The sequence below is a fragment of the Oratosquilla oratoria genome, chromosome 27 (assembly GCF_046742065.1).
Source record: "Oratosquilla oratoria isolate Oo_2021 chromosome 27, ASM4674206v1, whole genome shotgun sequence".
In the NCBI taxonomy this organism is placed as follows: Eukaryota; Metazoa; Arthropoda; class Malacostraca; order Stomatopoda; family Squillidae; genus Oratosquilla; species Oratosquilla oratoria.
The window spans coordinates 37,596,460-37,607,533 of NC_134803.1; the positions used below are offsets into that span (position 1 = coordinate 37,596,460).

General features: G+C 37.2%; 1 long non-coding RNA gene across 1 annotated transcript; it reads right to left on the reverse strand.

The window, feature by feature from the left end:
* Positions 1-212: 212 nt before the first annotated feature.
* LOC143039690 (uncharacterized) lies at positions 213-3,206 on the reverse strand. Its single transcript, XR_012967662.1, has 2 exons — positions 3,010-3,206; positions 213-588 (listed from the first exon to the last, which is right to left on the reverse strand). It is a non-coding gene; the product is annotated as an uncharacterized LOC143039690 (long non-coding RNA).
* Between the last annotated feature and the right edge of the window lie 7,868 nt (positions 3,207-11,074).

The following is an 11,074-nucleotide window of genomic DNA, read 5'->3' on the forward strand; positions in this document are numbered from 1 at the left end:
CAAGTACATAATAACAATCATCATTGGCAGGAAAATAAATAAACAAATAAAATAATAATAATCAACACTATTTACAAACTTTAGAATTTTAAACTAACATGTAAGTATAGGTGCACATTTGACAAGAGAGGAAAAAATGACTATGGCGTACTGATCAAATCTACAAGATTTTAATTTCAGCATACTTGGTATATAGGTAAATCAAACTCCAATCTCGTTGTATCTTTTATTTAGTTATAAATGTTAGTATGGGTGCAAAGAAAATGATCAACACAGATTGCAAATGACTCTATCTCCTCAAGGACCGTAATAAGTGTATCACCACAGAGACAAGCTTGCAGGAGTGACGTGGCAGATGGGTGAGGTCTTCGTTCAGCAGAGGACTACGAATGGTTCTTGTGTGATGCTTGGGACAAACGATAACTTGAATATTCCTCAGATTGGTTCACAATTCAAATGGAGGACCGAAGTCCCCCTTGAATAAACAGATCACATCCATTTTGCAGTGGTCGTTTTCCACGCGAACTTCACACTCATGCCCGGTACAAGTAGCAGGCGGGTTCTCAATCATAGTTGAAGTCTGAGCTGCTGGAATGAGAAATGGGGCGGGGTGAACAAGTTGCAGAAAAACTGCCACCAAAAGAACACACGTTAGGATGTGCTTGGTATCCATTGTTACGCTCGTGGAGGTCTATGGGCGACTGATGAAATACTGGGACCTGAGTAGGGATAAGGGCCAGTGCGGAGTTGCCAAAGGTCGTGAAATGAGTAACAAAGGCAGGAAAAAACATTTGTGTGCTTCACCACGGTCTTGGACCACGTGTTGAACTCGTGATCGACAGCTATCATCCTCCCGGATATAAGTTCAGATCTCATACATAGCCCGATCTATGGGTAATGGAATGCAGAAGACCCTGGTTCGATCCCGGGTAAGGGGAAAAGTACTTTCGTGTCTTTCCAACCCCTCTCCCTCTATAACGGAGAACATCATAAGTATGTTGCATATAGATACAGTATGCCAGCACCTAATCAGTATGATCGAGTTGATAATCAATTTGATAAGACCAAAATTGGAGTATGCAGCGACGACGTGGTCATAAAGTACAAAAAAATGTATAACAAAACTTGAAAGGATACAAAGAGCAATTACAAAAATGGCACCAGCACTCTCAGAACTATCATATGAAGAGAAACTAACAAAACTTGAGCTACAGACATTAGAGCAAAGAAGAGAGAGAGGAGACTTGATAACTATTTATAGAAGCATCAAAGGCATAGAAACTATTGATAAAGACGATCTAATAAAATGGGATAGTAGAAATACAAGAGGACATGGAAAGAAAATCAAGAAAGACAGTTATAGAAGAGACCTGAAAAAGAACAGCTTTCCCCAAAGAGCAATAGACAGTTGGAACAAGTTAGATGAGAAAGTGGTGTGTGCAAAAACAATACATGAATTTAAAACAGCTAGATGAAATGAGATATGAAGAGAAGACACCACGAGCATAGCTCCCCTTCCCGTAAAATACAAGGTAAATACACACACCCAATTCATTGCTCAGTAGAGCTGGAGTGCCGGCTCGGAGTGCAGTGATGTCGATTATCTTTAAACCTTAGCTGGACTCGAACACGAATTGATGAATTAGCCATCAAATATATGTGATTCACCATGGTCTTGGATTACGTGTTGGACTCGTGCACACACCACATTTTCATCTAACTTGTTCCAAACGTTTGTTATCATGTGGGGAAAGCTGTTCTTTTTCAGGTCTCTTCTATAGCTTTATTTTATTTCCGTGTTCTCTTTTATCTCTACAATTCCATTTTATTAGATGCTCCCTATCAATAATGTCTATGCCTTTCATGATTGTATAAATAGTTATCAAGTCTCCTCTCTCTCTTCTTTGCTCTAATGTTTGTAGCTTAAGTTTTGCCAGTCTCTCCTCATATGATAGTTCTGAGAGCGTTGGTGCCAATTTCGTAATTGCTTTTTGTATTCTTTCAAGTTTTGTTATACATTTTTAGTACTTGGTGACCACGTCATCGCTGCATACTCCAAACTTGGTTTTATCAAAGTGACTAGTATTTTCTACACCATTTCCTCGTCCAAGTATGTAAATGCCATTTTGATTGTTCTTATCAAATTATAAATTTCTCCAAAAATCTTGTTCATATGTTTCTCAGAGGACATGTTATTCATAATAATGACTCCCAGGTCCTTCTCATTTCCTATTTTTTAATTTCTTCTTCTCCCAGTATATATGACCCCAGTATTCGTTTTTTGCTTCTTCCAAATTCCATTATACTACACCTCTTAATATTGAATTCCATCTCCCACTTCCTACTCCATGCCCCTACTTTACTGAGATCACTCTGCAGCGACTCACAATCTTCTACAGTGTTCACTTTTTTCAGCAGTTTTGCATCGTCCGCAAAGAAACTCATATAACTTTCAATTCCTTGATCAATATCATTAATATATATGGCAAACATTATTGGGGCCAAAATTGTTCATTGTGGAACTCCAGTAATCACTTCATCGCAATTAGAATGTTTGCCTTATATCACCACTCTCATTTTTCTTTCATGCAAGAAGTCTTCCATCCACTCCAGTACTTTGCCCTATATTCCTCCTGTAGTTTCTAATATCTTTACAGTGTACTAAGAAATAAAGTATATAGAATGTCATACTTGTAAACGTAAATATTTTGTGTAGGTAGGACTAGGCCAAGGTCTTTGTCATCACATTTACCATCTTCAAAATAACTCACCGCCTATATTATTATCATTATTATTATCTATATCCCTGAATAAAACTTACAGCATAGAAACACTATAAAAAGTCTAATTGTATTAAAACTCTAAAAGCAAGAAACTAAATCAAACTTAAACTCGGCAGACGAAAGAAAACAGATTGTCGTCTACCTGTCAGGCCCAGGTCTTGAAACTAAAAAAAAAATAAGAATCTACTTAGAATCATAGAATTAATGAATAAAGAAAACACAATACTTATGCTTGTGTTGTGATGGTATCCGATGAAGGCTCACTGCTGGGGAAGGTTGGAATGTAGGAAAAGTGAAGGTGGAGGTCGGGGATCACATCCTACCCGTACGACCGCTCAGAGGCCTTTCCTGGAATCCGATTTTGTAGCCCTATTTACTGTACATCAAAATCTTGCACATCACTTACCCTAAGACAAAGATAGTCGGCAAGTACATAATAACAATCAACATGGGCAGGAAAATGAATAAACCAATAAAATGATAATAATCAACACTATTTACAAACTTAAGAATTTTAAACTAACATGTAAGTATAGGTGCACATTTGACAAGAGAGGAATAACTGACTATGGCGCACTGATCAAATCTACATGATTTTTATTTCAGCATACTTGGTATATAGGTAAATCAAACTCCAATCTCGTTGTGTCTTTTATTTAGTTATAAATGTTAGTATGGGTGCAAAGAAAATGATCAACACAGATTGCAAATGACTCTATCTCCTCATGGACCGTAATAAGTGTATCACCACAGAGACAAGCTTGCAGGAGTGACGTGGCAGATGGGTGAGGTCTTCGTTCAGCAGTAGACTACGAATGGTTCTTGTGTGATGCTTGGGACAAACGAGAACTTGAATATTCCTCAGATTGGTTCACAAATGGAGGGCTTAAGTTCAGGATGAATAAACAGAACGCATCCATTTTGCAGATGTCGTTTTCCACGCGAACTTCACACTCATGCCCGGTACAAATAACAGGCGGGTTCTGAATCGTACTTGAAGGTACATTTAGTGGAGTGAGAACCGGGGAGGCGTGAGCAAATTGCAGAAAAACTCCCACCAAAAGAACACACGTTAGGATGTACTTGGTATCCATTGTTACGTTGATGTGGGTCTATGGGCGACTGATGAAATACTGGGACCAGAGGAGATTTGCCAAAGGTCGTGAGATGACTATCAAAGGCAGGAAAAAACAGATTAGTGTGATTCACCACGGTCTTGGACCACGTGTTGAACTCGTGATCGACACCTATCATCCTCCCTGATATAAGCTCCGATCTCATACATGGCCCGATCTATGGGTAATGGAATGCAGAAGACCCTGGTTCGATCCCGGGTAAGAGCAAAAGTACTTTCATGTCTTTCCAACCCCTCTTCCTCCATAACGAAGAACATCATAGGTATGTCGCATATAAATACAGTATGCTAACACCTAATCAGTATGTTCGAGTTGATTTCACTGATTTCAGACTTCATTCACAACCACAGCCATTCGAATAATGAAAAAGAAACACACACACAAGCAGCACTTTTCATTCACCACACATCAAGCTTACCAAGCAGGATTAAGCCAACCATAGTGAGAGAGGCTACATCGTCCCTCATAGGGCCTCAATGGAGATCCATCTCAGCTGCGTCAGTAATGGAGGGAATTAATTAAAAAATAATTTAATGTTGTGACCTTACACACACACACACACACACACACACACACACACACACACACACACACACACACACACACACACACACACACACACAAATAGTTTAGATAAAATGAGATATGAAGACGGGACACACACGAGCATAGCTCCCCTTCCCGTAAAATACAACTAGGTAACTACAACTAGGTACAGCTAGGTAAATACACACACACACACACACACACACACACACACACACACACACACACACACACACACACACACACACACACACACACACAAATAGTTTAGATAAAATGAGATATGAAGACGGGACACACACGAGCATAGCTCCACTTCCCGTAAAATACAACTAGGTAACTACAACTAGGTACAGCTAGGTAAATACACACACACACACACACACACACACACACACACACACACACACACACACACACACACACACACACACACACACACACACACACACACACACAAAAAGTTTAGATAAAATGAGATATGAAGACGGGACACCACGAGCATAGCTCCCCTTCCCGTAGAATACAACAAGGTAAATACAACTAGGTACAGCTAGGTAAATACACACACACACACACACACACACACACACACACACACACACACACACACACACACACACACACACACACACACACACACACACACACACACACACACACACACACACACACACACAAATAGTTTAGATAAAATGAGATATGAAGACGGGACACCACGAGCATAGCTCCACTTCCCGTAAAATACAACTAGGTAAATGCAGCTAGGTAAATACACACACACACGTCGGTCGAGGTGGCAGCGAAGTCTGGACTCCAGTGATATCTTCAAATTTCGAGGATCACAACGACAAGGAAGTACCTGTGTTGTGTTAATAAGGAATGGGAAAACTCGTGGTGTAGTGGGAAGGTGAGGAAAAAGGAGAAGGGGAGGGATTATTGAGGAAAATGGAAGGAAATGAGGAAGGAGAAGATAGGGTCCAGGAAATCAGATGGCATGAAAACAAAAGACGGCCTGACGATATTGGTGAAGTCGATGTGATTAGTAAAACTGTAAGAATTAGAAATATAGATAGGAGCAGAGCAATGGAAGGTAAAGATAACTATTTCCATGGATTTAATGAAGGAGGAAATGACAATCTCCCCCGACTAGTAAATATAGAGAAGAAACTAAAAGAAATGAATGAAAATTGGGAAGCAAAGTTTAACCAAATAAAGTTAATTACTCAAAGAGTTGATAAGCTGGAGGACATAAAGAAGGATAATCAAAACATAACTAAAGAAATAGTAGGATTAAAAAGACAGTTAAGAGAAGTAAAGGTTGAGAATGAGGAATTGAAGAGGAGTAATAAAGAGAATAAAGAGTCCATAGCAAAAGAGGTATGTGGTTGGAAAAAATACAAGAGAACAATAAAATAGAATTTAGAGGTATATTAGAACAGCAGATGAAAGAACAAACTAAGGACACAGTTATTAAAGTGATGCGGGAGGAGAATATAGTAAGAGACTTAGCGGATAAAAAGAAAATTTTAATTATATTAGTGATGGAAGAGAAGTATAATCTAAATAGGACTACAAGAATGAAGGAAGAAAAGGAAAAAGTAAATAAGATATTGGAAGTAGTTCAAGAAGATGAACCAGAAATAGGGAAACAAATAGAAGAAATATATGGGCTCGGGAGATACAAAACAGATAAAACCAGACCAATTAAGGTTAAATTCAGGTCACAAACAACAGCAGAGAATACCTTAGCAAAAACAGGGAAACTAGCAGACAGTGATCAATATAAACAGGTATGGATAAAAATAGAAATGAATAAAGAGGAAGGAGAGAAGGAGAAAACAAAAAGACTAGAAGCTAAGGAAAAAACGAGAAAAGAACAGGGTCAGAAAAAAAGATATTCTATTAGAGAGTAGTGGATATGAAAGTGAGGAAATGGTTCATAACAGAGAAAAACAGAAGGAAAACAGAACACACAATGGAAGTACGGTAGTAGAAAATTAAGTGTCTTACACAAATATAAATGGCTTAATAAAAAGCTTGAACGAACTGAATGATTACCTGAAGGAAAAAGAACCGGACATAATGGGAATTGTATAGACAAAATTGAAAGGTCCACTACCACCCACCAGTATAGGACATGGTGCGTATAATTATTGGATTAGAGACTGAGAGGTAAAACAAGGGGGTGGAGTTATGTTCCTGACTAAGAAGGATATAAATGTGAGGAATGTCACATATGGAAAGAAAGAGTAGAGATGATTATGATGGAAGTGGAGGACAGGGATGGGAAGAGCGGAAAGTTTGTAGTAAATTATGTACCTCCTAAAACGGCTTCGTGGGAAGATAGAGAATACAAAAATATGTTAGAAGACACAAGGATAACACTAAATAAGATAATGGAAGATGGAGGAAGAATAGTTATAATGGGTGACTTTAATTGTAAAGAAATCTGCTGGGAAGAGATGACAGTGAAGGGTGGAGACGGCCTATAGGGAAATGTACTACTTGATATGATTATAGAACATACAGTGACGCAATGCTAAGTATAGAAGTGAGGAAGAACCACCGAGACTGGACCTAATAATCATATCAAAACCCGAAATAGTGGACAAGATTGAACATAAGACACCAATAAGTAAAAGTACTACTTGATATGATTATAGAACATACAATGACACAATACTAGGTATAGAAATGAGGAAGAACTATCGAGACTGGACTAATAATCACATCAGAACCCAAAATAATGGACAAGATTGAATATAAGACACCAGTAAGTATTAGTGACCACATATTGGTTGAACTGGAACTAAATGAGGAAAAATACATGAAAAAATGAACAATATAGAAAGGGAAGATTGATGAATGAAAAAACAAATTTTGATAAAATAAGAGAATTCTTTCAAAAGCTGACTGGGAAAGAATACATAAGGAGTAAACAACAGTAGAATAGAAATGGAATATTTTGATTTCTTTTTTATAAAAAAGTGGAAAGGTATGTTCCATAACCCCCCCCCCCAAAAAAAAAAAAAAAAAAAAAGAGTATGTAAAGTGCTGGTACAACAAAAGATGTAGCGAGTTAAAAGACAAAAGGCATAAATCTTGGATAAAATATAAAAAAGACAAAAAACCTGAAAATGGAAAATATATACTTGTTATAGAAATGAATATGTACAAGTGTGCAGAGAAGAAAAGAGAAAATACGAAAAAGATGTCATAGAAAAATGGAAAGATTTACCAAAACTATTTTAGATTTGTAAACAACAAACTGAAAAATAAACAAGAATTAGAGAAACTACGACAAGTAGGAGTTGAATACACAGACGAAATAGAAATGGCAGAAATTATGAACAGGCATTTTAAATCGGTGTTTACAAGGGAGAGCACACAACCTAGAGATATCGAGTGGGAGGAGAAAGTCCCTCCTATGAAAGAGATAGAAGTATCAAGGAATGAAATAATGAAACACTTGAGTAATCTCGATGTCAGAAAATCGCATGGTCCAGATGAAATGGCAAACTGGATTTTGAGAGAATGCATGAATGAACTAACAGACAAAATACATAGTCTAATAAACAGTTCAGTGAAAGAAGTAAAAGTTCCAGAAGATTGGAAAAGAGAAAATATAGTATCAATATATAAAGGGGAAAACAAGGAAGACCCTACTAACTATAGACCTGTCTCACTTACAAGTACGATAGCAAAAATTTGTGAAAGATCAAAATTAGATGGGTAAGGCATTTGAAAAAAAAAACGCACTAAATCCAAGACGATTTTGATTTAGACAAGGACGATCATGCGTCACAAACTTAATGTGTTTCTATTCAAGGCTAATAGATATAATACAAGAAAGAGATGGATGGACTGATTGTGCATTTCTAGACCTGAAAAAAGCTTTTGATAAGGTGCCACATAAGAAGCTGCTTAAGAAATTTGAAACTGGAGGAGGAATACAGGACAAACTGCTGAAATGGATGGGAGACTTCTTTCATGAAAGAAAAATGAATGGCGATAAGAGACAAACACTTTAATTGGGATGAAGTGATTAGTGGTGTTCCACAAAGAACAGTTCTGGCCCCAATAATTTTTGCTATATATATTAATGATATGGATGAAGGAATTGAAAGTTATATGAGCTTCTTTACGGATGATGCAAAATTGTTGAAAAAAATGAACACCGAAGAAGATTGTGAGTCGCTACAGAGTGATCTCAATAAAGTATGGGAATGGAGTAGGAAGTGGGAGATGGAATTCAATATTAAGAAGTGTAGTATAATGGAATTTGGAATTTGGGAGAAGAAGAAATAAAAAAAGTAGAAAATGAGAAGGACCTGGGAGTCATTATTATGAATAATATGCCCCCTGAGAAACATATATACACAATATTTGGAGGAACTTATAATTCAATAAAAACAATCAAAGTGGCACTTACCTGCATGAAGAAATGATGAAGAAAATACTAGTCACTTTGATAAGACCAAGATTGGAATATGCAGCGACGACGTGGTCATAAAGTACAAAAAAAAAATGTATAACAAAACTTGAAGGAATACAAAGAGCATTTAAAAAATTGGCACCAACACTCAGAACTATCATATGAAGAGAAACTAGCAAAACTTGAGCTACAGACATTAGAGCAAAGAAGAGAGAGAGGAGACTTGATAACTATTTATAGAAGCATCAAAGGCATAGAAACTATTGATAGAGACGATCTAATAAAATGGGATAGTAGAAATACAAGAGGACACGGGAAGAAAATCAAGAAAGACAGTTATAGAAGAGACCTGAAAAAGAACAGCTTTCCCCAAAGAGTAATAGACATTTGGAACAAGTTAGATGAGAAAATGGTGTGTGCAAAAACAATACATGAATTTAAAAGTCTAGATAAAATGAGATATGAAGAGAGGACACCACGAGCATAGCTCCCCTTCCCGTAAAATACAACTAGGTAAATACACACACCCAATTCATTGCTCAGTAGAGCTGGAGTGCCGGCTCGGAGTGCAGCGATGCCGACCATCTTTAAACCTTAGCTGGACTCGAACACGAATTGATGAATTAGCCATCAAGCATGGTACCGCTGCATGGATGCGTGTGATTCACCATGGTCTTGGACCACGTGTTGGACTCGTGATCAACAGTTTTTATCCTCCCGAAAGAGAGCCCATATATGACCGATCTACGGGTAATGTTGTGACCTTACTTTTTTAAATGTGTGTGATGCACCATGTACGTGATTCACCATGGTCTTGGATCACGTGTTGGACTCGTGCACACACCACATTTTCATCTAATTTGTTCCAAACGTTTGTTATCATGTGGGAAAGCTGTTGTTTTTCAGGTCTCTTCTATAACTTTATTTTCTTTCCGTGTCCTCTTTTATCTCTACAATTCCATTTTATTAGATGCTCTCTATCAATAATGTCTATGCCTTTCATGATTCTATAAATAGTTATCAGGTCTCCTCTCTCTCTTCTTTGCTCTGTTTGTATATCAAGTTTTGCCTGTCTCTCCTCATATGATAGTTCTGAGAGCGTTGGTGTCAAATTATAAGTTTCTCCAATTTTTTTTTTTTTTTTTTTATATTTCTCAGAGGACATATTATTCATAATAATGACTCCCAGGTCCTTCTCATTTTCCACTTTTTTAATTTCTTCTTCTCCCAGTATATATGACCCCAGTATTCTTTTTTTGCTTCTTCCAAATTCCATTATACTACACCTCTTAATATTGAATTCCATCTCCCACTTCCTACTCCATGCCCCTACTTTACTGAGATCACTCTGCAGCGACTCACAATCTTCTACAGTGTTCACTTTTTCAGCAGTTTTGCATCGTCCGCAAAGAAGCTCATATAACTTTCAATTCCTTTATCCATATCATTAATATATATAGCAAACATTATTGGGGCCAAAAATGTTCCTTGTGGAACTCCAGTAATCACTTCATCGCAATTAGAATGTTTGTCTTATATCACCACTCTCATTTTTCTGTCATGCAAGAAGTCTTCCATCCACTCCAGTACATTGCCTTGTATTCCTCCTGCAGTTTCTAATTTATTTACGGTGTACTAAGAAATAGATTATAGAGAAGGTCATACTTGTAAACGTAAACATTTTGTGTAGGTAGGAGTAGGCCTAGGTCTTTATCTTTACATTTACCATCTTAAAAATAACTCACCGCCCATATTATTATAATTATTATTATCTATATCCCTGAATAACACCTACAGCATAGAAACACTATAAAAAGTCTAATTGTATTAAAACTCTAAAAGCAAAAAAATTAAATGAAACTAAAAACTCGGCAGACGAAAGAAAACAGATTGTCGTCTACCTGTCAGGGCAAGGTCTTAAAACTTAGAAAAAAAAAAAAAAAACTATTAGAATCATAAGATAAACTAAAAAACTAGCTGTATAGCTAAACACAATACTTATGCTTGTAATGTGATGGTATTCGATGAAGGATCACTCTTGGGTAAGGTTGGAATGAAGGAAAAGTGAAGGTGGAGGTCGGGGATCACATCCTTCCCGTACAACCGCTCAGAGGCCTTCCTGGAATCCGATTTCGTAGCTCTACTGTAAATCAAATTCTTCGACATTACTT